The sequence below is a fragment of the Triturus cristatus genome, chromosome 4_1, assembly GCF_964204655.1.
Source record: "Triturus cristatus chromosome 4_1, aTriCri1.1, whole genome shotgun sequence".
Lineage (NCBI taxonomy): Eukaryota > Metazoa > Chordata > Amphibia > Caudata > Salamandridae > Triturus > Triturus cristatus.
The window spans coordinates 910436762-910462436 of NC_140585.1; the positions used below are offsets into that span (position 1 = coordinate 910436762).

The 25675-nt window shown below is 44.3% G+C and overlaps 1 long non-coding RNA gene across 3 annotated transcripts in view; it reads left to right on the top strand.

Annotated features, from left to right (window-relative positions):
- The window catches only part of LOC146855780 (uncharacterized), a 75236-nt gene that overhangs the window by 23234 nt on the left and 26327 nt on the right, over nucleotides 1–25675 (top strand). Inside the window, exon 2 of one of the 3 annotated variants that reach the window (XR_014980874.1) lies at nucleotides 3352–3503. The exons of 1 other annotated variant lie outside the window; for it this stretch is intronic. This is a non-coding gene — a long non-coding RNA (uncharacterized LOC146855780). Of the gene's footprint in view, nucleotides 1–3351; nucleotides 3504–14671; nucleotides 14758–25675 lie in introns of those variants that run through there. One more of the 3 variants, XR_014980875.1, reaches the window with a different exon arrangement.

Sequence of the window (25675 nt, forward strand, 5' to 3'; positions counted from 1 at the left end):
CCGAGGCCTGTAAAAAAAAAGAGGGTAAATCAAGGGTATAACACCCCAGCAAACTAGGTGCATGCTTCCGTTACAAAAGAGGATTAGACTTACCCCTGCTTTGAACGCACAATACGGGCGTGGTGAAGGATTAAAAAAAGGATTATCTCTGGCTATGGGCCCGATTCCGATATCGTTCAGAAGGCCTCTGAATCGGATTTGGCTTTACCGGATCCGATTCGTAGCCCTTGTTTACGACCGAATCGTACACAAGCAATACGAAGATCGCATACGCTCTGACCGAATTGTTTCTGGGACCCAAACCTGTTCGTATGACTCATTCGTAGCCAAATCGTGCCGCGCTATGGATCCGAATTCCGACGGAGCAAGTACAATGCATGATTCAGACAGCCGCTTTGCCTCTGTCTCAGTGAGACGAAATGGCTCTCGGAAACGTACTTCGGGGGCTGTAGCAGGCCCCCCTTCACCCAAGGGCCCTCCGAATCTGTCACGGGGGTGTGCCCATGGGTCCCCCTGATCCATGCATGCATAGTGTGGCGGGCACGATGGGGTGCCTGCCACAGGGTGTACGCTTTTCCTCACCCACCCCTTTTCTACTATGGGAGCCTGTGTAGACGTCTGTACACGGGCTCCCATAGAGTTCAATGGGAGTACGAGCGAACTAGGTCCGTAAGCATACAACAGCTTCGGACTCCCGGAGAACGTCTCGCTCGGAAAGCCCTCTGGATCCGAGTCGTACAGAGGGCTTTCCTAGCGAGATCGGAATTGGGCCCTATATATTTACCACTGTTTTCTTTCTTTGAGACTCCAGGTGGCACCATACTGAATGAAGAACCCTATAGAAAGAAAAGAAACCAACAACATTTCAGTATTTTACTACGGACAGTAAACAATATTGTCCCTTTGCTGTCATTCTTATCAACTTTCATTTTGTGTGTGTTGTACTACAATAAATGTCAACATTCAGAAGCCTACCCAGCCTCCGCGTTTGTATATCTACCCAGCTCTACCACAAACTGAAATTAATTTATAGGTAGCAGATTTTTCAGTTTCTACCTTGTTTTTATAAACCAGTGTGCTTAACAAACCCCTACAACTATCTGGGATCATTCCTGCATACATAATATACTTAAAGTATGGAAATAATGACGCAAGCAGTAAAGGTTGTGGAGAGTCCAAATAATAATATATAAAGAAATATATGAACCACAAAGGTTGTTGATCTGATATTTCTATATTTCTATATTTGGTTTCTCACACAGTCAACTGAGATGCATTTTATCCAACATCAAATTATTTGCACAAATGAACAAACAGAGGCAATAAATCGGCCTACAAGTTGTCACAATTAGAGGCTCAAAGATAGCCAAGGGTGCTTTTTAACATTGAAGTAGCCAGTAGCCCTTAGAGCAATGAAGTAGCCAACATGTGTTTATTTGAATACTGTCTCCATTTCTTCAGGGCTAAGGTACAAAAAAAGAGAAAACAAAGCAAAACATTAATGCCAAAATCAAGCGGGTAGAGTAGCAGCAAAGAGTAAGGTTACTAAATACTCTCTCAGATACATGAACCTCTATGAGGACAGAAGAAAGCGCGGAGAAATTACGGTTGATCACCATTTTTTGTTTCAATTAGAGACAAGTGAACATACATGTTGCTGGAAGTAGCTGAATAAGATGAGACAGAGATTCCCAATACCAAATATACAGCCATTTTGAGACAAGGGAATAAACAGGTTGCTGAAAGTAGTTGAATGAGACCAGACAGGAATTTCCAAGACCAAATAGACAGTTAACAAGTCCCAATAGTAAACAATTCCAAAAGAGATGACATATAAAGCAAGAAGAAAGAAAAATAGAAAAATAAGAGAAGATAGGTCAAACTTACCAAAGTCCACAGCAAAGAATAAAGAAAAAAAACAAGACACGGTCCAAAACTATTCAGGTCCTGCACAATGCTGATTCAATCTGGTATGAAGCATATGAATATGAAATCCTAAAGACATATTATCCGGTTATCATAAAGAAATTCTCATAGCAAAAATTACAGTTAAATCATAACATGTTAGGAAAAATGCCTATGGCCAAATGAATAAACAAAGACGGTCAAAAACCGTTCTCCTGACTTTCATTGATAGAAACTCGAGTTGTATTTAAGCTGAGAACAGCTACCATTGCGGTATCCCACAACTTTAAACACAACAGTACTACTCTAGATCTAAACTAATATAGGTGTAAGTACCAGCAAACTCAATACATATTCAGTCCACTGGTTGCTAACTGCATATGTATAGTGTGACAATGCGATATTGGTTTACGGCTCATGTCTTACCAAATTTTCAAATATGTGTAGGTATGCCAACATGTCCATAACAAGTGGTACACAGTATAGGCAGCTTGATAGTTTAGCTGAAACAAAGATCGATGAAACAGGAACACAATACATGAACAAAAAATACCATCCTGTATAGTGCAACTGTTATCTAGTCAAGATCAGCATAGGTACATGCACTTTCATTGAGAATTATGTTTTCACCACATCAAACAACTATGCCTCCTACAAAATGATGGGGATCCTACTCTCAAATTCTTAGAGGAAGGTCAAAAAGATAAAAGAGGAGATCATGAAATTGGAAAAAGAGATCAATGAGAACAATGTAATTGAGGCAATACAGAAAAAGTTTGAGATCTAAAAAAAAGAATTAACCAACTATGAAATATATTTAAAAGACATGAAACAGAAGAAGATTAAACGTGATGAGGGTGACTATGAAAAAGGGAGGATCTTCACTTTCGCAAGAAAATATGATGATATCGTAACTAGACCAGTGACAGGCACTAACAATATAGAAAAAGATGTCAGTATATCATTGAGTAGCATCTCTTTGTCCTCTATGGGTGTTTTTTAAGAGAAGTGCAGAGGTACAGGCTGGGAAACAGAAAGAGAAATCAAAACAAAGAACCAGGAGGGGAGGTAAAACACACAAAAATAGGGGTACAAACAAAGCTGCAAAGCAAGGCCATACAAGCAAAGAAGTAGGGAAGGGGGGTGTGATGCTATGCCAAAACTACAGATGAAACCCAGATACCAATTGATTTATGTATTGTTAATCTATCCTCTAAGAGATTGATCAACATGAGATATCGGTTTTTAGTAAGGGTCTGAACTTTTGTCCCACTGAAACATGTGACTTTGTAAATATCCATCTTGATCTGTGTAAAGTTGTGAGGAAATTAAGATAAAAAAAGCATTTTGATGAATTTCCAACTCTGCCGTGTATTACATCACACACTACCTAAGTCTCAAGTTTTTCTATATCTGATCTCAATAACATCCACTTGTTATCATCAGTGAATGAAGATGCGGGCAGTGGTGACCCTCTACAATTGGCGGATGAGCTTGACATACAAGAGGATGCAACTATTGATAGTGGCTTACGTCATAAATCGAACTACACACCACCCTGCACCCACAACACGGTTATTGATGAATTCTACAATAAGGTAACTCAAGATCTGTATAAATTAGAAGACAAACACAATGCCAGTAATCATTGCGGACACCATTTTATTATGACCAAAAAGGACAAGGAACTATTGAAATTGCTCAAGGAAGATCCGAACCTTGTAATACATTAGGCAGACCAGGGTGGGAATGTTGTCCTGATGGATTTATGCGATTACTTGGGGAGATTAACAGACAATTATGTGAGAATACATGCTATGAAAAATTGAGAGAACACCCCATCTCCGACATTGAGAAACATATAAATACCAGTTATGGACTGGCATGTATAAAGTTTTTTAACTGACCATGAGTATAAATACTTACGAGCACATCATTCAAGATATCCCTGTATTTACATCTTGCCTAAGACCCATAAAGGGGGTGAATTTCCAATCATATCCAGTTAACAGTGCACCCACGGAACATATTGCTGAATGTGTTGATAGCTTTTTGCAGTGCATTGTGAAAAATGTTCCCTCATACCTGAAAGACAGTAAAGACGTATTGTGTAAACTGGAGGATTTTGAGTGGAACAAAAAAGATCTTGTCTTTGTGACTATGGTTATAGAGAGTCTTTACACATGGATCAAGATGGATTGTGGGTTGGAAGCACTCAAACACTTTCTTTATAAACGCAGTGCCAACCATTTAGAACATACTCTAATGTTACTAGAGATGTCGAAGATCATTTTGACATTGAACGTATTTTTCATGACGGGTCCTGGCTCTTGCAAAAACAGGGGACTGCGATGGGCTCCATCTTATGCAAACCTATTTATGGGTTTGAATGAGATGGAGCCTGCCTGGGGCTCTGGTGCCCGTGACTGGAGTAATAACATAGTTTCTTATGGATGATATATAGCTGATGTACTATTAATATGGAATAGGAATATTGAGGATTTTCTTGCCTACAGTTGGACTTGGCCCTTTTTAAAGTTCCCTAAACCTTTTGCCTTCCCCTAGACCTTTTTTCTGACATGGTGTTGCCAACATAGATGCTTTGGGCACTTTGCCACTGCTGATCAGTGTCAAAGTGCAAGTGCTCCCTGTAGAAAGTATAATGGTGATTGGTTGTCCACGATTGGTATGTTTGCCTTACTAGAAAAGTCCCTGGTAAAGTGCACTATGTGTGCCAGGGCTGGTAATGCAAATGCTACTAGTGGGCCTGCAGCACTAATTGTACCACCCACACAAGTAGCCCTAAAGAGAGAACTCAGTGCCTGTGCGTAGTTTGTTAAACTGCCTTGTTGTACTGACAAGTGCACCCACTTGCCAGGCTTTACCCTTCCCTTGTTATGCACATCAGACACCCCTATGGTAGGTCCAGGGTGCCCCCCCCCCCCCCGGGCAGGGTGCAGTGTATGTGAAAGGTAGGACATGTACTGAGGTGTGTACCATGTTCTGACAGTGAAATTTTCTCCATTTCGTTTTTTACTGTTGCAAGGCCATCTTGCCCAAAGGACAGAATGAGAAAGGCTGTGTAATATGTTTCCAGCCTTTCTTCCCAAAGGCTTAAGATGGAGAGGTGAAGTTTAGTGTGCCTGAACGCACAATGTAATAACACATCTTTTTGCGAAGGTGGTTTTTGCATTGTGTGTTTAGAAACCACACTTTTAGAAGTGGCTGTTTTTTTGTGTTCCAACAATTCTGTGTGTCTCTGCCTGGTTGTGGATTGACAGTCTGGATTTGAAAGCGATAGGATCTGGGGAATGTCTTGACCCAGGGGAGGAGGTGACACAGCAACAGGCTGACTTGCATCTGGAGTGTAGCGGGGAGGAGTAGCCCTTGGAGGTGAAGAGGCCTGGGCTGCTGCCATAAAACAATGGCTCCATCTCCTGCTGAGTGATTGAGGATCCAGACCCCCACTATCAAAGAAGAAAGTGTCACTGGCAGGGAGACACCCAGAACTGGCTTGGATAGGGGTCAGTGCCCTCTGAACACAAAGACTTCAAAGACATTTAGGGGTATTACTATGAGAGCTGAAACCCCTGAACGTTGGACTGATCAAGACTGTAAAGGATTGAAACTACTTTGTGGTCAAGAGGAACCTCTGCCAAGGAAGAAACAGCTGAAGAGACTAAAGAAAAGGACTGGCCCTTGCTGTGTGTTCTGGGGCTGGCCTGCTGTTTGCTGATTTAACCAAGAAGAGGCTAAGGGACTTTGCTGTGTGCTGTGTCCCCCTGCTTGAAATGACTTTGCTGTGTGCTGTGTCCTGAAGTAACTTGTCCCCAAGGGCACGAGGAGAGCTGGCTCCCTGTTGCGGAAGCTCAGGAACAAAAAAGTTTCCAAGTGTGTCTAAACGCCGCTGTGTGCATGTGCTTTTTGCAGCCTGAGACCATCGTAAGAACTGTCCTGTGATCGTGTGCACCCAGAGTCCAAGTGAGTCTTATCGACGCTGTCTGTGTGTGCTTCATGCAGCCTGAGACGTTCATGAGGATTGCCCTGTGATCGTGTGCACCCGGAGTCCAAGTGAGTCTCAGCGACGCTGTGTGTGTGTGCTTTGTGCAACCTGAGACCTTCATGAGGATTGCCCTGTGATCGTGTGCACTTAGAGCTCAAGTGAGTCTCAGCGACGCTGTGTACATATGCCCTGTTGCAACCTGAGACCTTTGTGGGAAATTGCCCCGTGACTGTGTGTCCCGGAGCAGTCTTGTTCTCTGCTTCAATCGACAGCGTGACCAGAAGCGCTGAGATCGTCATTGCCAGCGGCCCAGACCGGCATCCCGAGAGGAGCTGTGAGGATTCACCGCCGCCGGCCCGAGCCTGCCTTTGCCAAGGAGAGACCTCGAACCATCACCGTCGGGGGTCAGAGTTCCACTGCCCAAGATCAATGAAATCGCATCGGAGGCCCAAGCCGCAAGGAGAGGAGAGGAGAATGAGATCGTACGCCCCAAGTAACGCTCAGCGAGCGTGCGTGTGTCACCGCCTGGGGCGGGGTGCGGGCTACGAGAGAAATGCTCTCGGCATTTCCCATCTTCGCAGCGCGAGCCTCCACTCAACCTCGTATCGCAGCCCGTACTTGCCGAGGAGTGGCAGTACCGGGGCCTGAGTGTGGAGCAGCACTTTGTTTTCCATCATACCCATGCTGGGGGCATATTTTGGCAGTAGCTGACCGTGAGTCAGTAAGAGTGGCATAGAGACCGTCCAGAGCACCACGATCGGTGCCGGAGTACATTATTTTTGCATAATGAACTACTTGATTGTTGCATTATGCATTGCATTATTTTTGCATTACGAACTGCCTGATTGCTGCATTACGCATTGCATTGTTTTTGCATTACGAACTGCCTGATTGTTGCATTACGCTTTGCATTATTTTTGCATAACGAACTGCCTGATTGTTGCATTACGCATTGCATTATTTTGGCATCACGAACTGCCTCATTGTTGCATTACGAACTGCATTATTTTTACATTACGAAGTGCCTGATTCTTGCATTACGAACTGCATAGCATTGCATTAGGACTGCATTGGATCATTGAAAATTGCTCATTATCACTGCAGGAACCTACAAGGGCTTGCTGGCCTAATAACCGGCAAGGGGAAATATTACAAACACGCATATGTTGGATTTTTATCATGTGGTCTCATCGTATATCTTGTTTTTATAAACATATAATTGTTTTTTTATGAAACTCGTGTGGAGTCCATTTGTGGTGTTATCACAGGGTTACTGAGAGCGTGGTTGCAAATAATTTACACATTTGCCTTGGAGATTAGCCTGGCTGCTCGTGCCAAGCTACCGAGGGGTTGAGCAGGGGCTATCGGAGAAGGTGTCCTTCCTTTCCCTGACTTAGAAGCAAGGGTCCCTATTTTGCCAACTAGAGACCCCCAGTTCTAATACCTACCATTGTTGTTTTAACAAGAATCTGTTCAATGTGAGATTAGCCATCAAATATTCCAGACAAGAAATTGACTTTCTAGACTGATTGATATGTAGACCAAAACATCATACAGAGTGACGTATTTATTTAGGAAACAAACATCCTGCAATAGGGTTTACATGCCTCTGGTGCTCATCCTAGGACAACAATTAAGGCCATACCATATGGGAAGAAGGTCAGGGCCAGATGGAAATGTAGCCAAGGTGTGAATTTCATTAAAAATGTGAAGAAAATAAAACAGAAATTTAAAGAAAGGGGGTGCAATGACAGATACTTAATTAAGGCAGAGACTAGAGTAAAAAAATTGGACAGAAAATCAACCCTTGTCCAAAATTCACTCAATGTCAACCAAAAGGGGCAAGAAAATGAAATTATGTTCATTACAAAACACAATGTATACAGTAACCATATTTATAACATTCTAAGTGTTAGAAGGTGGTTCTGACACTATGGGCCGCCCAGATTTTTCGCTTTTTGAGCACCTAATTGTTGAGCTTTTACTTTGGGGTAGCCTCATAAGTTGGGACTCACTCACAGTGAACTCATAATGAAAGAGACTGCATGAGGATTTTACTGGTGTCCCCCTGGCTTGACCAGGCCGCTGCGCAGCAGCAGAAGTGAGGGACACCCGGCTAGTTACATGCAGGCCCACGTGTAGGGGCTGCGCAGGGGAGATTCCTAACGTCCGCAGCCAAGGAGCAGGTGCAGATAGACTGGTGTGGCAGGACTTATGCAGAATGGGGTGGTGACATGGAATAGGTTTTATACAGTGGGAAGAAACATGCCAGGGAAAGTCAGTGTGTTTTACTGTGTTTTTCACTTCATTATTCCCTTATGGGGATGTGGAGCCCATGGGGTAGATTAACTTTCCTAAGGCCTTCAGATTCCAGACACGCACTAAAGTCCACTGTAACAGGTGTGAGAAGAAGTATTCTGCAGAGTCCAAAGTCATATTTGTACTGCTTTTGGGTCATCCAGAAATGTAATATTTCTCTGAGTCTGCCTAACCAGGGCCTGGCTGAGGGCTGACCTCAGCAGGATGGATTGATAACCTTTCTTCCATAAGCTAGGGCCTTCTCTCCACAAAGAGAAGATGGGGGGGCTACAGGCTCATCCATCAGCAGCTGTCACTGGGTGCCAGGCACCAGGCTGCACCACGGAGGAAAGGCAGCGAGGGGGAACGGGGCTTTTTCAGAGACCATGTGGCCAGAGACCCTGGACGACGCCATTTAGAACAAACCCAGAGGCTGGGCAGGAAGTAGGGAGCAGGGGCAGTGAAGTGATGTGTCTCTGTTTGATAGGACAACCAGAGACTTCCTGCCAGCCCCCTACTCAACTTTTTAAAAGTGCTTGCACAGGAAGAGAAGCTCTCTCTGGGGTGTGGTCTGCAGAGGCAGAAGGTGCTGGAGTCTGGCGCAATGGGCAGTTGGAAGGAGGAACCCCCTGACTGCTCCAGAATCCTGAACAGCGCCAGGAGAAGAGTCCAGGACCAGTGCACAGAAGCAGGGGCCTCTGCGCAGGAAGAAGAGAGGCCCAGGAGGACAGCCAGCCGAAAGGCTGGCGCAGCGAGCCAGTGAAGACAGCTCCCTGCTGAATCCACCCTCTGTGAGACCCAGAGGGCGAAAGAGAGTGCTCCCAGTGGCTGGGGAGCGCCACCAGGAGCAAGAAGAGGCAAGGATCATCAAAATCAGAACCCTGGGGGCCGAGATACACCTCCCAGAAGGTGGGCGACCTTTGACCTCTGGAAGGACCGATGACGAAGCACGTGGGGCTCCGCCGCCGGTCCAGGAAGTACCCCTGGGGATGGTCAGGTCCCCGGTGGCTGCCCCCAAGAAGAAAAGTCGGGGAGCACCGTCACGCTTCCCGTGAAAAATGCCCCCGTAGGGTGCCAGGAGCCCACCCTGGCCCCCACCGAAACTGGAGGCAGGGGAGCGCCGTCATGCCCCCCTGGGAATGGGGAGAGGGGCCAGGGATCCCAACTCCGGGCCCCGCTGAAGCCGGGGAGCGACGTCACGCTCCCCGTGAAAATGCCGGTGCAGCGGAGACTTGGGCTGAAAAGGAGGGGGCGCGCCGTCGCGCAAGCCCCCTCGCAGCAGGTGGACAAGCCGGGGAGCGCAACAAGTTGAGCAAACGGGGTGCCAGGAGCCCACCCTGGCCCCCAACGTGAAGGCGGAAGTCGGGGGTGCCGTCGCGTCCCCCCGTGAACGCGGTCCAGGGGCCCCGAAGAGAAGGGAGCGCAAGTCAGGGGGCGCCGTCGCACCCTCCAGTGAAGACTCACTGGGGGCTCGGGATCCCAACTCCGGGCACCGACGTGGCTGTGAGAAGGTGGCGGAGTGCCATGACACTCCCCCGAGGTCTGGAAGGACCTGCCGATTCCCTGTGTCTGCCCGCTGGAGCGGGCAGACCAGAATAGAGGAGGCGGCTCCCACGGCAGCACTCGAGGGTGTTGGCCAGGTGGGGAGCCAGCGGGGGGTGGGCTCCCCGGGCTGCCCTCCAATGATGGAGCAGTGTGGGGACCCCGGGTGGAACTGGGGCTCCCCAAGGTCAAGAGGAGGAGCCAGGGGCCCGGGTGGGACCGGGACCCCGTCAAGCGGCAGAAGTGGCCGGGGGTGGGCTCCCCAAGCCGTTGTTCCTTACCTGGGCGTCCGGGTGGGACCGGGCCCTCCATCAAGGGTAGAAGATGCGACGAAGCCGCAGGTGGCAGGATCGCGGCTCTCCCCAAGGCAGCGGGGGAGCCGCTACTATAATATGCAGCAATTCCCATAATGCCTTGCAGGCCAGGACCGGCCTGCAAGGGCAACACAGCATTTTCACTGCTTGTGGTGGCCCCAGGAGAACGGGGTCACGACCATATGTGTGCAAAGGTGCTGGGGGAGCTGCTGGAGAAGTGCAGTCTCCCCCCCAGCACAAAGAGGAGTCCCTCCCTAAGTCACATGGGGACTTGAAAAGAATAACCCCTCAACGGCTCAGCCAGCATTTAACACCGTCTGGGCTGAAACTTTTGTTCTACAGCTGAGGGTGTATTGAGAGTGCATCAAGGAGTGAAGGGCTGAGTGGGGGATGTCTGTAGAAGGGCATCTCCTGGAGATGAAGAGGTGTAATTGCACCAGAAATGCTTTTACTAACATTATTTCATTTAGAGGGACTGAAGGTCACATGTGTAATGTGAAGTGCCTGTGTAAGGTGATGTCATAAGCAAAGTGGGGTTATGTTGTCAGACATTCCTGCTAGGGTGTCTGGCTGTATATGCGTAACCCTGTGATTTCATCTGTGATACCTTTAGGGGCTGTAATTGCAATGCATTCTAATGATACCCAAATGTGATGAGTACTGTCATTCTAAAGTGATGCTTAAACATGTATTCTTGCTGCTGCGCTTAGTTGAAGAACCCAGACTGCTAGCCCTTAAGATGTAGAGGTGTATACTTCATGGTCAGTAGGAAATGCTCAGTCAGGGTTGTGTGTCACCAAGTCAGGGTTACCTATTTTAAATGCTTGTTGAGATAATGGGGGGGTCGCCACTGAGATGGTGTCAGTGCGCAGGGCCCTCACTCCAGGTTATGTTCAACTTACTGCATTGGGGGCACGATGATGTGCACACATGGGAGTGGTGGTACTAGACCCCAACCCCCTACGGGAGGGGTGGAGATGTTATGCAATGTCACAAAGTAATTCCAACAGCTTATGTATATTTGTAAATTGGTGCATAGTATTGAGTAGTGTGTGTGTTTAATAAATGTACTCTTACTTTTATAAAGGAAAGTACAGACTGGACAATCAATTATTGAGTGTTATTTCTGCGCACCTGCAAATGGCGATTACTAGCCCACATCACCTCCCTTGAGTAAGCCTCAGACTGCTCTGCAACGCTACCCTCTGAGAGTCAGGCGCTACAATTGGGTGTTTGGTTCCCAGTGAAGGACAAATGTAGTCATGTTATTTGTGCAGGCCTCACAGATGCTGCCTCGTTTTCCAACACTAAGGAAGAACTGGCAACTGCTTGATTCTAATTAAATGCGAGATTGAACTGTAAAGAGTAAACCCAAAGTGGTATATCGTAGAGGCAACACTCCTAAAAAAAACCTTTGTCCGAGTTATGTTAAAAATTAAAAAGAACCCCAAAAACATGGATCCCAGGAAAACCACTTGGGTTCCACACATGCTGCTGTGTATGCCATTTGGGACTCAATAGAGTGACCAGGTTTACATGTATCACTCATAAAGAATATACAATCAATTCCTTCATAAACGGTAACACCACATTTACTGTTTACTTAGTGGTTTGTGCATATCATCAAATATATGTTGGGAGCAGTATTCTAAGCTTAAAGCTTTGAATACAAGAACATGTCAGGGACATTAAACATAAAGATGAAAAGTACCCTCTAGCTGTCCACATACATCAGGCACATCCGATGGACACAAAGATTTGGTTCAATTTGATTGAACATGTGACCATGACTGAAAGCGGTGGGAACCTATTTTGAGACAGGCGGAGGTTGGTTGGATCTGTCACTTAAGTACAGTATTGGATGGTCTCAACTCAAGCAATGAGTTTCACTATTTTCTGTAGTAAAATCAAGACTCTGCATTGAGTTCTTGATATAAGCAGAGGTTAGGTGGACTTGTTGCCTCTCAATAGAATGTAATTATTCCAGTGTAAATCTACAATTATCATCTCTCTATTCTGCATTTTCAAATGACACCAACGATTATATCTCATATTGCAATGGCACATTAATTACATCAATATGGCAACTGAGAGTCTAATCCCGTTTTTTCCAATTGAGTTACTATGCCATTTCCACAGTAACGAAACGGGTCACTTTTTTCAAATAGATGGTGTTCACCATATCATGACCCAACGTATTATTGCACATTGGTTTAACTAGAGAGTAGACAATGATTATTTTGTGCTATCCATTACTCTGCTTCATTATTAAATACACTCTACCAACATTCTGAATATCTCTTTATATATATAATCGTGGCTTGTAAAGCTTTAACCAAACCCAAAGGAGGGAGGTTTGATAGACATGGGTACCAAGCATACGAATATACACTTCAAGATGGTGCCCATGACATCTACCGCATAAGCGATCTCTTTTGAAAAGGCATCAGCAAAAAGGCAAGTGGTTATGTGATATCATCTACTAGATAATAGCCTTTCTATTATTTGGAAATCATTTATAAATCCGTAATCAAGTTCTGCAAACTTCACGCAAAAATATAGAGGAGTGAGCCTTTAAAGACATAGAAATCAAGTGCACCAATTTCCACTTAAAAGATGGCACCCACAATATCCACTGTGGGAGCGAACCCGCGTCGAATCAGGGTCAGGTGTGTCAGGACAAGCGGGCCATTTAAACCATGTGATTACATCGATTCGGATTCTACTTTCTACACCGTAACCCGAATCTATGCTCAGGAGCAGTCAAACTCCTGAAATATAAGTATATAATATCTCTAATGCCCACAGAGTATGTCACCTATACACACTTGCCATGCAACACTGCTGCTTTAGACAAGCCAGAGAACTTTTGTGTTTTGCTCTTCACTAAATTACGCTTGGCGTACATCGATTTTAGTTAGGCCCGCAGGGGCCCCAAACCGGCCCCCACATGTGCGGCGCACTGGGGGATTGCCCGGTGTCCGCTACGGCCAGTCCAGCCCTGTCTGTGTCTTGCCTTGTACTAAATAACACCCGGCAAACATTGTAGCACGCAAATAATGTTCTGGAGCACTCACATTATGGAAAAACAAGCATGCAACTTTTCCCACGCTTGTAGACAATGTTATTTATATTAGCTTGCTATGTAACATTCTCGTTCTAAATGTTATATGTAATGCCCGGTTGTGGCCCTATAAATAATGCCCAGTGCACATTGTAGCCCGCAAAGAGTGTTCTGGAGCAATCGTACTTTGGAAACATAAGCAGGCATCATTCCCACGCTTACAGAGACTTTTATTTATCTTCACTTGCCATGCAACATTGTCGTTCTAAACATTAGACAGAACACCTGTGCTTGGCTTTATATCTAATAACTGGCACACATCGAGCCGGCAAATAGTGTTCAAGAGCATTTGTACTCTGGAAATATAAACATGCAACATCTGCCACGCTTGTGGACAATGTTATCTATACTTACTTTCCATGCACTATTGTCATTATAAATATTACATAGAATGCCTTTGACTCTATATCAGATAATTCCCGGAGCACACCGCAGCCTGCATCAAGTGGTTTGGAGCACATGTATTCTGGAAACATAAGGATGTAAAATCATTAGCACTTACAAATAATGTCATTCACATTCAATAACATTTCCAACGCTCACAGACAATGTTATCTATATTCACTTGTCAAGTAACATTGTCACTTTAAACATTTTATAACATGTCTCAGTTTGACGTATATATCGCAGTCTGCAGTTAGAGCTTGAAATTACCTTTGCCCTGGAAATATAAGCATATAACATCTTTAATGCTTATAGATAATTTTACTTACATTTATCTGTTATGCAACATCAGCTGCTTCAAACATTTCACAGAATGTTTGTTCTCTACTCTGTATTGAGTAACGATCAATGTACAGCGCAGTTGTAATTCATGGTCAGGAGCTCTCTTCAATCTGACAGAAAAATACAATGGTCACCCATAAGTAATCAGTCAGGGCCCGATTCACAGAACTAACTTAAGACAAAATCCTAAACTTACTACCATTTTGGTATTCACAGAAGTCACTTACTCATTTTGGTAATCACAGAAGACACTTACTCACTTCGGTATTCACAGAAGTTAAGAGTCCTAACTTTAGGACTCCGAAATGCCTTCTGTGAATACCGAAATTCTTAAAATTAGGATTTTTCTCAGTTTAGGAGTCCTAAAGTTAGGACTCCTAACTTCTGTGAATACCGAAATGAGTAAGTGCCTTCTGTGAATACCAAAATGGTAGTAAGTTTAGGATTATGTCTTAAGTTAGTTCTGTGAATCAGGCCCATAGTCATTATGCATATTGATCCATATGGATAGACCACTATATTAAAAAATCTTTCTCTCAATAGGTCACGAAAAATACACCAGTGAGTTATTAAAACATCTTTTGTGGCAAGTGCAAGGTGGTCCCCTGTGAGAACTTATGTGTACCAGAGGTACATACAGAAAATATATGCATTCTTCATTCTCATGTTCTCTCTTATTGTATTCCCTCCCAATTTACTTGTCTGTATTAACTGAGCCCAATGGATGAAGGCTGAACAATGGCTTCTTTAACTTTCTGTAGGACCCAAAGGATAAACTCTTTCATGGAAATTGACCAAATATGCATGAGTTTATTGTCTTCAATAAGAACAGTTATGAAATAGAGGTATGTGAATATTGTAATCATGTAAATAGAATTGGCTCCATCAATGTAGTTTAAATAATTTGTCCCAAGAAAAAGCTTTTAATACTAAATAATTAAAATACACATAGAATTAAGCACCTCAAAACTTTTTTAACTAATAAGATGATGATATAGTAATATCTTAATATTCAAAATAGAACTAATATGGTTGATTCATTTTTTAATCAAATAAATTGGATCTGAGCACCTATACTACTTATGTTTATAGCATGAAATTTGAAACCTTTATCCCAACATGCAATGGGCTCTTAACTTTTGTAAGTTTAACTTATTGTATGATCAGGATTTTTGTATATATTGTAAATAAGTTCATTTGTATTTATATGTATTTTGTAGCCATGAAGAAGTCTATCTGGATGAAACACATTGGTTACTGTGGTTATTAATTTTAAAACAAGAAGAATGTGAACAAGAATAAAGAATTTTGCTCAAAATACACTTATCGGAGAAGATGAATTTTTGAAATTGTACATGGAGTATCATGAATTTGGTGTTGAATATTTATGAATACAAAGTAATACTGTCTATTGAAAAAGAGAGCTGCATCATTGCAATTGAACTATGCGAAACCAAATGAAAAGAAAAAATACAAAATAGGCAAAAACAGATAAAAATACAGCTGACTAGGTATCAAGCCACAAAAAGTACATGAGGCCAGATGAGCACCCTGAAATACAACTTACAGTAGAGCAAGACGTTCCCACAAAAATCTCCTTCTCGAACAAACCAAAATCATGAAACACTAAAGACCTGTTATATAGTCCACCCAATCTCTAATTTGTTTCACCACTTGAACTAGCATCACGGATTTGTCGGTATAGAATTGATATATTAATCTGCATGGCTCATTAAGGAGAAGCCGGACTGGAAGGGATACTCTATTCAGAGCAGTACATTAACACATGGCGTCTGTTTGAAGGTGGGGTATTGGGAGGGGTAGGTAGGCACCTAACTTCAGCAACAAGGTCACCAACACAGTACTGGGTCCTAAGTAGGGTCTCTATAAATTAGTCTCATGCTCAACCCTTGGTTGCTGACAGTGAGCAATAAGGCTTAACTTAGGAGACACACATGTAAAGCATTTAAAAACACCAATATATTAAATAAGTAAGACACAACACACAATAAAGATCCCAAATCAATTTATAAAAATAGGAAATATTTCTTATCTTTAAATGACAATAAAACCATGAAAATCCATTGTAGGGACCCGGAGATATGCATTTTGAAAGAATAAACACTTTCTTGTGCTTAGAAACCAATAGCGCAATTACTGGACATCTGGTCGTGCTTGACAGGGACAAAGTCAAAGTTTGAGGTCGACCACGATTGAGCCCTGCTCGTATACCCCTTGCTGTAGGCCTCGGTTAAAATTTTACCTTCAGAATTAGAATCTTTTCTGGAGCTTTTTCTGCCGAGGGCCTTAATGCTCTGCACCAGTCCACATTCAGTGAGGGTTTGTCGGGTTGACTTTCAGGGAGCTCCCGGTCAAACTCTGGAAGTCCGACCTCCGGAGCTCTTCAGTGGGATTTACCTTCAATCCAGACCGGTTCGCAGTTGAAGGTGGCCGGCTTGGCTCCTGCATTCGGGTCGATCATCTCCTGGAGCTTTTTCTCAAAAATGTCCCATACGTCTGGAGGCCCTTCCAGAAAGTCTCCTGGTGGGTTCCAAGTGTCCAGAAAACCAATCCAAGGGTCTGGAATGTCCTAGATGATCCACAGCAGACCCGGGCTTCACTTCCCACAATGCACATGGTCAACCCCTTAAAACTCTACTGGACACACTCCAGGAGGGGGACTTCGGCTGGAGAAGAGTCAGTTAACCTCTGTTAACCTGTAGCTAAAGGGAGTTCCCTCCTTGCTACTTCTTGAAGCAAGGCAAAGTCCTCAGAGCTGTAGTTCCACATAGTGTAGCAGGCATAGTCTTCACCAGGCAGGCCCTCGTGTGCAGATCAGGATGCCAGCAGGACAATCCTCATTCTTCTTCTAGTTTCAATCAGCAGAACTAATAGGATCTACACTTCTCACATATTTATTCAGTGTTCTCTGGGGTCAAGCAGGGGAGCACTCCTGTCCAATGGGGTGCAAGGCAACACCCCAAAGCATGACAACTTCCTCCAAGGTGTGGCATATCCTTGCCCCAGAAAGCACCATTGCTCCAAAATCCATGATGGCTGAAATTTTAGCAGAGAAGTAAGAACTAGCTAAACCAACCTCCATGGCTCATTTCCATAGCTCTCCCCCCTAACATCTGTATATTCCTTCCTTGATATCTGGTTGGATCAGAGGGGATGGGGTAGGTAGGACTGGAATTCCCTGTCTGCCCTGTTCCTCCTTTGAAGCCTCATGCTTACGACCCCTGCTCTGGCATTCCTGTGTAGCAGAGCACTCTCCAGCAGATAGCCTCTCCTCGGTGAGCCACTTATCACTTCACTTATCACTTCACCAAAGCAGCCTGGCTAATCCTGTTACCTCTGACTTATCAGGGAACACTGCAGGAAGGCTGAAGTTTGGCTTACAGATAAGAAAGTCTTATAACTTTTTTTCTGTACAGTTTAGGATTAATTCAGCAATGGTATATTGCTTGATGTATCAATACCATTCCTAGCAATATTTATGCATCCATAAACTGCTGCAATGTTATCCTAGGGGGCTAGGTCTAGGTTTCTACAATGAGGAAAATGAGATGTGCATCACCAGGGCATATAAACTATCATGTATAAAGGCCCTGCTTATAGTTAAATGACCCCCTCACCTCTGGAACACCTAACGGAGGCCTTGGAGATCCTGAATATGTAAAAATAATGGGGATCCTCAACCCTCAGTGCTCATCGCACCAAAGTCAATTTTGGAAGGGACTTTACTACAATGGGGGAAGTGAAATGTGCAATTTCTCTACCCCCAGGGCATATAAAACATATTTTATAAGGACCCTGCTTATAGTTGTATGACACCCCACCCCTGAGACACCCAGGGGAGACCCTGGGGGACCTAATATGTAGTAATAATGTAGAAAGAATGTAAATTATCAATTTTTGAGTGCCCCTACCACCAAAGTCGAGTTTGGTGGTATGGGCACGCAAGCAATACTGAAGGAGCAGGACTGCTTTTAAAATGACCTCAGGCACTCAGCATTGCACACATACAAGTGCAACAAGGTTGCTAGCCTCTAAACTGTCATGCTCTATAATATATACTAGGGACTGACTTAAACGTAGTTTTAATCCCTCTTTCCCTATTATCTACGAGGGACTTATAGGGTAGGTCAAGTCAATTATAGGTGTACCCTAACACATAGTGTACCCCAATGCATGTGTGTGTTTTCAACATAGCACTGTCAACAGAGCCCAGGGCACAATCAGAGTCAGTTACCAACAATATCCATTCAGAACCAAACCAAAGGGGGTGAATAGGCCAAAAAGGGTGACTTTCTAACAGAGTCCATAATAGAAAGGGCAGAAAAAGAAAGATTACACTTGCCATTGTGAAAGTCAAAGACCAAAATATAACATAATACTCCCACAGTGAAAAATATAAATATTGAATATAAGTAATATCCCGTGAGGGTGCAAAATATACACCATAATATAACATCTCCAAAATGGAACAGATCAAACAAACGCAAAAACACTGCTCTAGAGCAACTTGTGCTAAGTGGAATTGAACCCCATAAGGCCCCATCTATATGCATTGTATATCGAACCGTTATGCTAAACCAGCGTCATTATCTCAATCAAATTCTAGAGAAATAAATCAAAATAAAAAATTTAAATCAGATTGTAAAAGATAAACCAAAATGCACACTGGAACCATCGATTTTGGTTCCAAAGTATATTGTGCACCCTCACGTGTTATTACTTATATTCAGTACATATATTTTTCACTGTGGAAGTATTATGTTATATTTTGGTGTTAGACTTTCATTATGGCAAGTGTAATGTTTACCTTTTTTGGTTTCGCCTGCACAGCGCTTGCACTGTGCTTGTGAAATCTACAATTAATATAAATCTTAAAAGGGGCTTACACCCCTCCTTCGCTTCTATTGGATGTAGCCTGTTGTTCCATGTGTGTTTCTCTTATCAGTATCCCATGGCCCAAGTACTGTTTTCATCCACGTTTATGAAACTTTTATTTTTAAGGTATTGCCTTCTTGTGTGCAAAAAAGTCTTCCAGTACAATACTGAAATGTCACACATAAACTAATTGAAACTACTGTAACATGAAATATAGCACAGGCAATTTGTAAAGTAGACAGCCTGGTATCATTCATGCACTGGCCCATCTATTTGCATCCTGGTATTTCTTTTGTTCTATCCTCCATTCGTAAAGTTAACATTGTAGTTCTTTGTTAGACAATGAGCTTATATGGTGCGACCCTTCTGAAATGTTTATAGGTTCTTTTAAATTGTAGTCTCTCACTTCTCTATAGACAAATTCCAGTTTTTGCTCTCGAAAATCTGTACGCAATACTTTAGATGATCGTGTAGATTTCAATACTAAACTGAGATTAATACAGGTTGGAGTGGCCGCCATTAGCCAGACTGGTTTCATTATGAAAATATCGGTACAACACAATTTTAAGATGGCTGTCATGTTCGCCTGCTGTTGAAAATGCGCCTGTTCACCTGCTGTTGAAGCGCCTGCGTCCCACCGAAATATAGCAACATTTTGTTATAGCTGTTGAATACACACAAATATTCCACCATCCACACTGCGCACTACCGAAAGCAGTAGAAGTTGGTTACATGTGCAATAGCTGTGCCGAGCTTTGCAGGATCCTGGATACGGTCCCAGGGCTGCCTGCGTCTTGGTGAAGGCTCTTTCTTAGCAGAGCCACCAGTGTCCCATCTGCCTCCTGTCCTGCCATGGCCAACTACAAGGAAGTGAAAGTCCAGGGTTACAACAAGTTCATGCAGACAGTGAAGAGCTTTAAAGATAAGAAATTGTTCATGCTGTTCTGTGGTAATAAGATCGAGGAAGGGAAACGTCAGAGGTAGCAGAAAAGGGCGGTCATGACCCTTGGCCTGGGAACGTGACCACGGTTGATGACCAATCAGGAAAGAGGACCACATTCAAGGGTCCGAAAGAGGGGACGGTGAGAGAAGAACTGGTGGCAGCAGAATTCGGAGAAGCATGGACTAAGAAGAGACCTCAGGACTGCAGGTGCCCACATATGCTTCGTTTCCCCGAGACAACGGGAAAAAGCAGAATCCTCACAGACGATGGGGCGAACCCAGGAGGCCACCAGTCACACACACTGCCCTGCCACATACTTGGACAGATCGAGAGTCTGGAGGGGAGTAAGCGGGAAGATGTGGAGGCCAAGAAAGTTGAGGAATCTCTAGTGTAACTTCAATCCAAATATCCAGACAAAGTGACTTTGATAAAATAAGAAACAATAAGCGAGTACTTAAGCCATTTCCCTTATCTAAACGTGAAGAGTGATTTTTGTTACCCTGTTATTTTTTTTTCTTCTTTCATCTTCTTGTGGAATTGAATAATACCCGAAATGTGATAATCGCTGCCAAGAAACTAAAATAGGAATTAAACTCACCTAGTGAAGGGTTAGGACTATGGTGGTGTCTTCCCTTATATACCCTTCCCAACTCCTAAAGGCAAGAAATATGAACACTTACCTGTGGCTTGTTATCTTTTGAGGAACATCTTTTCCTCCATGGTGGTTCCAGTGTGTTCAATCCAGACCTAAAAAGAGAGAGAAAAAGAGAAGGACTTTGTGAGTCGACCAGAATTGGAATGAGTAGCACCATATATAGATTATTGTCTTCAGACTTGTATATCTCACAAAGCCTTAACGCTATATCTATAAACAACATCACTCCAAAAGCTGACATGCTCGGGTTGAGTGGAAGGTACAAGGAGCAGGAGGCATTGAGCACGGGGCCGGTGCTCTACCTTTCCCCACTAATTCCAAACCAAACCGATGATTTTTTTGGTAAGCAAACTTTCTAAACAGTTGCTAAGTTGGGTTATCCGATGTCGAGAAACTACTGAGAAATACGTGTGCCCTAATTTTTCACTGTCCTTCAGTTGTGTGGAACCATGTCACCATTTTTAGGTCTCGGCTAGCGAAAGCTGCGCTTGCGCAGTCTCGCTCGTGAGACATAATGACTTGGAGAAGAGGGGCTTGAACCCGCCCCTCTTCTCTCCTCTTCTCCATTGGCTGGCCTCTTAAATGCTGGCCAGCCATAGAGGCTTGTCTCGCAAAACAAGCCCCGTCCTTTTCGGATTCGGGGGCGTGTTTTTTTCAACTTTTCTAATTATCTCCTCCAGCCAATGGCAAGAGGAGAACACGCCCCCGAATCCGAAACCGCCGCTGCCTTTCTCCGAGGCATTTCTGCTTCGCCTCGGAGAAAGGCGGCGGTGTTCCTGCAATATCTCACCTCCCTGAAGGAAAAACTCCCTTTCAGACCTTGCCCTTCAGGAAGAATTATTGTAACAAAGAGCAGCTTCAACGGAAACGGATTCTGCGAGTGAAATCCTCAAGCCTGCCACCTTACACCGGACCTGAAATGTTATTGTGTCACTGCTTGCTTTAAAGACTGTCACTGACCTAACATTTGCATATTCTGGGAATATTGCAGCCTTTCCGGAAAGCACTCTGCTAACAATATTGCACAGCCATAGAAAAAGTGAAAGCCACACAGCTCTTCCACCTCAACTCCGGTCGGTCGCGTCAGACAACAAGTGGCATCGCTCAGCCTTCAGCAAGCAGGCGTAGCGCTGCAGGGGCGTGGGAATTCCGATCACGTGACTTCTTTGACCATCCGCTTCGGTCTTTTCTCTGCAGTACCCTGATTTACAATAAATTGAAACTGGAAGTACGGTAGTGGGTGAGGCTGAGCACCAAAGAGGCCAGGCCTAGGGGAGGAGTAGGGGGCAGCAGGCTTGATTAGGGTATCTGTTCAACTTCGTTAAAACTAAAGCCATCTTGTAAAGACTACAAAACACTAAAAGGGCTGGAGAAACAAGGAAACAATGCTCTTTGGAATGAAACGTATAACGTAAGATCATGTTAGATGTATATGTTATTCTGTTATTAATTAATGAGCGTTTTTTTAATTAAAAAAAGTAACATGATTTTGGGTGTTTTAGCGATTTTTTTTCTCATCAGAATTTTTTTCGAAAAGCACGATATCTACAAAGTTATCTTAGAATGTATTTCACTGTGTTCACCCATCGCTTGAACTTTATTGTACGAGGAATGCTAATAATTAAATGGCCGTCCACGGTCTGCCGGAGCCTTTTGCTATCTTTGTGACGTAAGACGAGGGTTGGGCCGGAGGGGCATTTAAAATGATAAGTGAACGCTAGCCAACACAAGCTTCGTGCAAGCTTCTCTTGTCGGTGGGTGTGTGACCGCTTTCTCCCCGAAAATTTGTGCACTTTTTTTCGTGAGGGCTGATGGAGCAGTTGGGTAGTAGCAGTGGCAGCAGTATCTCCGATGAGTCCCAGGATATCTACCAGGGGGCGCAGGTGAGCAAGGAGCCAGGGATGTTCCATGTGCATCTCTCTCGCAGGAATCAATACGCTATTTGTGCACGGTGAATGGAGAATCTGGTCTGGTGGTGGCCATGCACTGAGGACTGAGCACTGCTCAAGAGTAGCGCCATCGTTAGTTGCAGTGTTCATGCACAGAAGAGGTCACATTTCACGATCAGTGCATGCACGGGGGACGCGAGCTATAAAATGGAATACTTGAAGTGCACAATGCATGCGTGCGGAGGAGACGTCTTAGGATGGATCGTGCACGCTCAGGGGAGGCGACAGACAATGTACAGACAGTGCGTGTGCTCAGGGTAGGAGACACGTAGGGGGGCAGCACAGACGCTGTGACAATGCTTCACTTTATCACTGTACTGAGAGGTACTTATTAAAAGTTGTAGTTTTTAGGTCGCCTATCAGACTGAGACAGCGCAGTTGTCTGGTTTGCTAATGGCATATTGGGGGCATTCAGAAAGCTTTCATGGGAATTAATTCCACCTGTTGCTTGCCATTGTGTTTTTTTTGGCTTATAACTCACGTTTTCTGGCTTTCTGTTTGCTGGCTTTCTTTGTTTTAGCTTGTTCCAGCTTGGCCTGCAACGTGATATCCTTCCACAAGACATTTTAATTCTTAAAAATCATCAAAATTTGAAGTTACTGACTTTCTAATACAGGTTAACTTAGGAGCCGTATCGGAATCACGCGGATACAAGACTGTACTTGATGCGAATGTGTGTCCCTGAAATGTTCCCCTGAGAGATGGCGTGACGTGCTGTCATTAGAAACAAGCTGCTCACCTGAGACTATGAACTGGGTGGTTCCTCTTCCACGGCTCCAGCTCACTCAGTGGAAACATCGCCGGCCAGCCCAGCAACAGCTCCCCTCCCAGGTGAGGCCAGTTGCTCCACACCAGGTGAGGCCAGTCCCGCCACACCTTGAGTCAAATCCGTCCACCGAGGGGTGTATGCTCGCCCATCCCTCCCCCACCACCTTCCATGAGTGAGGAGTTCCGGCGTCCGCCGCTTCTTTCTCAAACTCGGTGCTAGTGTGCGCGTGGTGAGGAGGTCCGCCCCGGCGCCAGAGAGGCTCAACTCGTGCCTTCTGCCCTCCCCGTGCCACCTCCTCTCCTCTGCAGGGATAGGCTTTCAGCTACTCCCTTGCCCGCTCCCCAGCGAAATCTGTCCTCCTGCACAGTTCTTACACGTTCTTGCTGCAGCAGAGACGATTCACACTGCTTGCTATCCTACCTATTTCCACAGGGCAGTCCTCCCACTCACCACAACAGGCAATGAATGCACAATGTACTGCCCCGTCTTCCAAAACCACCCACACCCATCTCTACTGTCTCGCACCCACAAAATACTTTCCCTCGTCCCTGTGAATTCTTTACCACCATTTGATGGCACCCTGCCTCCTATGTGGTCTGTCCTCTCCACTCGCAAATATCTGGCTACTGTTGTATTGTTTCGGGCTGTATCTCGTTTTTTTATCCCTCTGCCCCACACACATCTTCCTTCATATAGGAAAAATAACCTCATGCCATAATTACCCTTGCCTTCAGACCTCCTGCAAACACCTAAACAAGTTACCGCCCTTCCTACAGCCAGTCTGTTCAACTGGACCCCAACACCACCCCCTGCTTCTGTAATAAATCCCATAGCATGCCACATCACATTCAACATACAGGCTTTATCCCGAAACACACGTTCACTGCAATTGTCTTTATACTCTCCTAAAGAATCTCAAATTACTATTTACAGCAGACACAATCACCCCCCTCCTTATTTCTTCTACGTACATTCGACCTAAACCACTCCCTTAATATTCACAGCCTGCCACCAACACTTCATCATACAAACCTTTTACCGATGCCCTCTAGCGTGCTATACTTGTGTGGTAGTTCTGGCGGGCGCAAATACATCTAGTTTCTGTGGGACTGTGCCAAATTATTATGTTTGTGTCTTGCTAAGAGGTACTTTAGCATTCATGACATACATGACATGGACCCTTATAAGGACATACAACATCTTTTTAACTCTTCTATAGTTGGAGTGCCTTTTTGACGTAAATACAGCTCCAAAGATAGTGGCTGTCATGTCTACAGGAATTGTTCCCAAAGGTGATACAAACATAATAAATATAAAGCACACTGTATGGTGTTTTTAATGGGGAAAGTTGGTTCCTCACTGCTGCATAATTTGCTTTTTCTTTTTGCACAATTTAGTCAACCTTGCCTCATAATTTAGTACTCCTATGCCACATATGTCTAATACTGCTGCCTACAGGTTAACATTTTACTCTTAGGAAAGGTTTAACTTTACCCGTTGTTATCTTTGAATGTGCTTTGTTATTGAAGAGTAGTGGAAACTCATCTGTTTGGGCACCCGCATGGCATCTGGATTTAAAATGTCTGGCATGTAAGCAAACCCTTGGGAAATTGTGGCATGGATGCTAGGACCTTGACATTGTAGTTATTGACATTGTAAATAACAATGCCGTTTCTTTAAACGTTTTAAAAACATAAACAAAAATAATGTCATGAGCAATGCCAATAGCTATAACTTTAACAATGCCGAGACCGCTGCATTGTAAATGCTTGTTTAAGTACTCTCGAAACTTCTTTAGTAGAAATAGATCCACTGTCAGTGCTTTAAATGGGTCCTGTGCAGAGCAGGTATTGTCCGGGACTGAGTGCCTGATTTGAAAGGGAGAGTACCTGCACTTTTCAGCATTGTTGCAATACATTTAATGGAAGAGTAGCAGCACTTCGCTTGAGCAAATAGGTACTCTAAATAGTGATTACCAGCAGTTCTGTATTTCCATTCAAAAAACTGACCGCTCGCAGCAAAGTGCCATTTTTGTTGTGGCCAATAATTAAAAAGGTATGAGAAATGTATACTCTACTGCAGTTTTTTGTGTGTTTTTATAGCTGAACCAGTTATATGAGCAGAACTCAAACATCTCCTTAAGGATCCGTCTTCATTTACTATCAAGTTGGAGAAAGGTTTACTTTCTACGTTTTGCACAGGTCTGGGGAGACCAGACAGCACACTCGGACTCTCGTAGGGGAACAGCTTGCCCTGCATTGGTGCTAATCCCACCCCCCTCCCACCATACGGATGTTGTCCCTGCTGTTAATTGCCACCTCTCTCCTATCCTTTGCCGTTTGCTCCCATGGTTCACTGAACTCTCCCCAGCCCTGCTGCTGGTTGCCCATTCACTGCCCCCACCTCTGCTTTTCTCATCTTTAGTTACCTGGTCTCGAGGAAAAGAAAGATAACAGGATCAAAAACAGCACTGGTAGGCGGGATCGAGGCTGGGAGACGCTGCAGCTCCCTCTCCTTGTCCCAAAAAAACCCACCTCCCCTGCAATACACA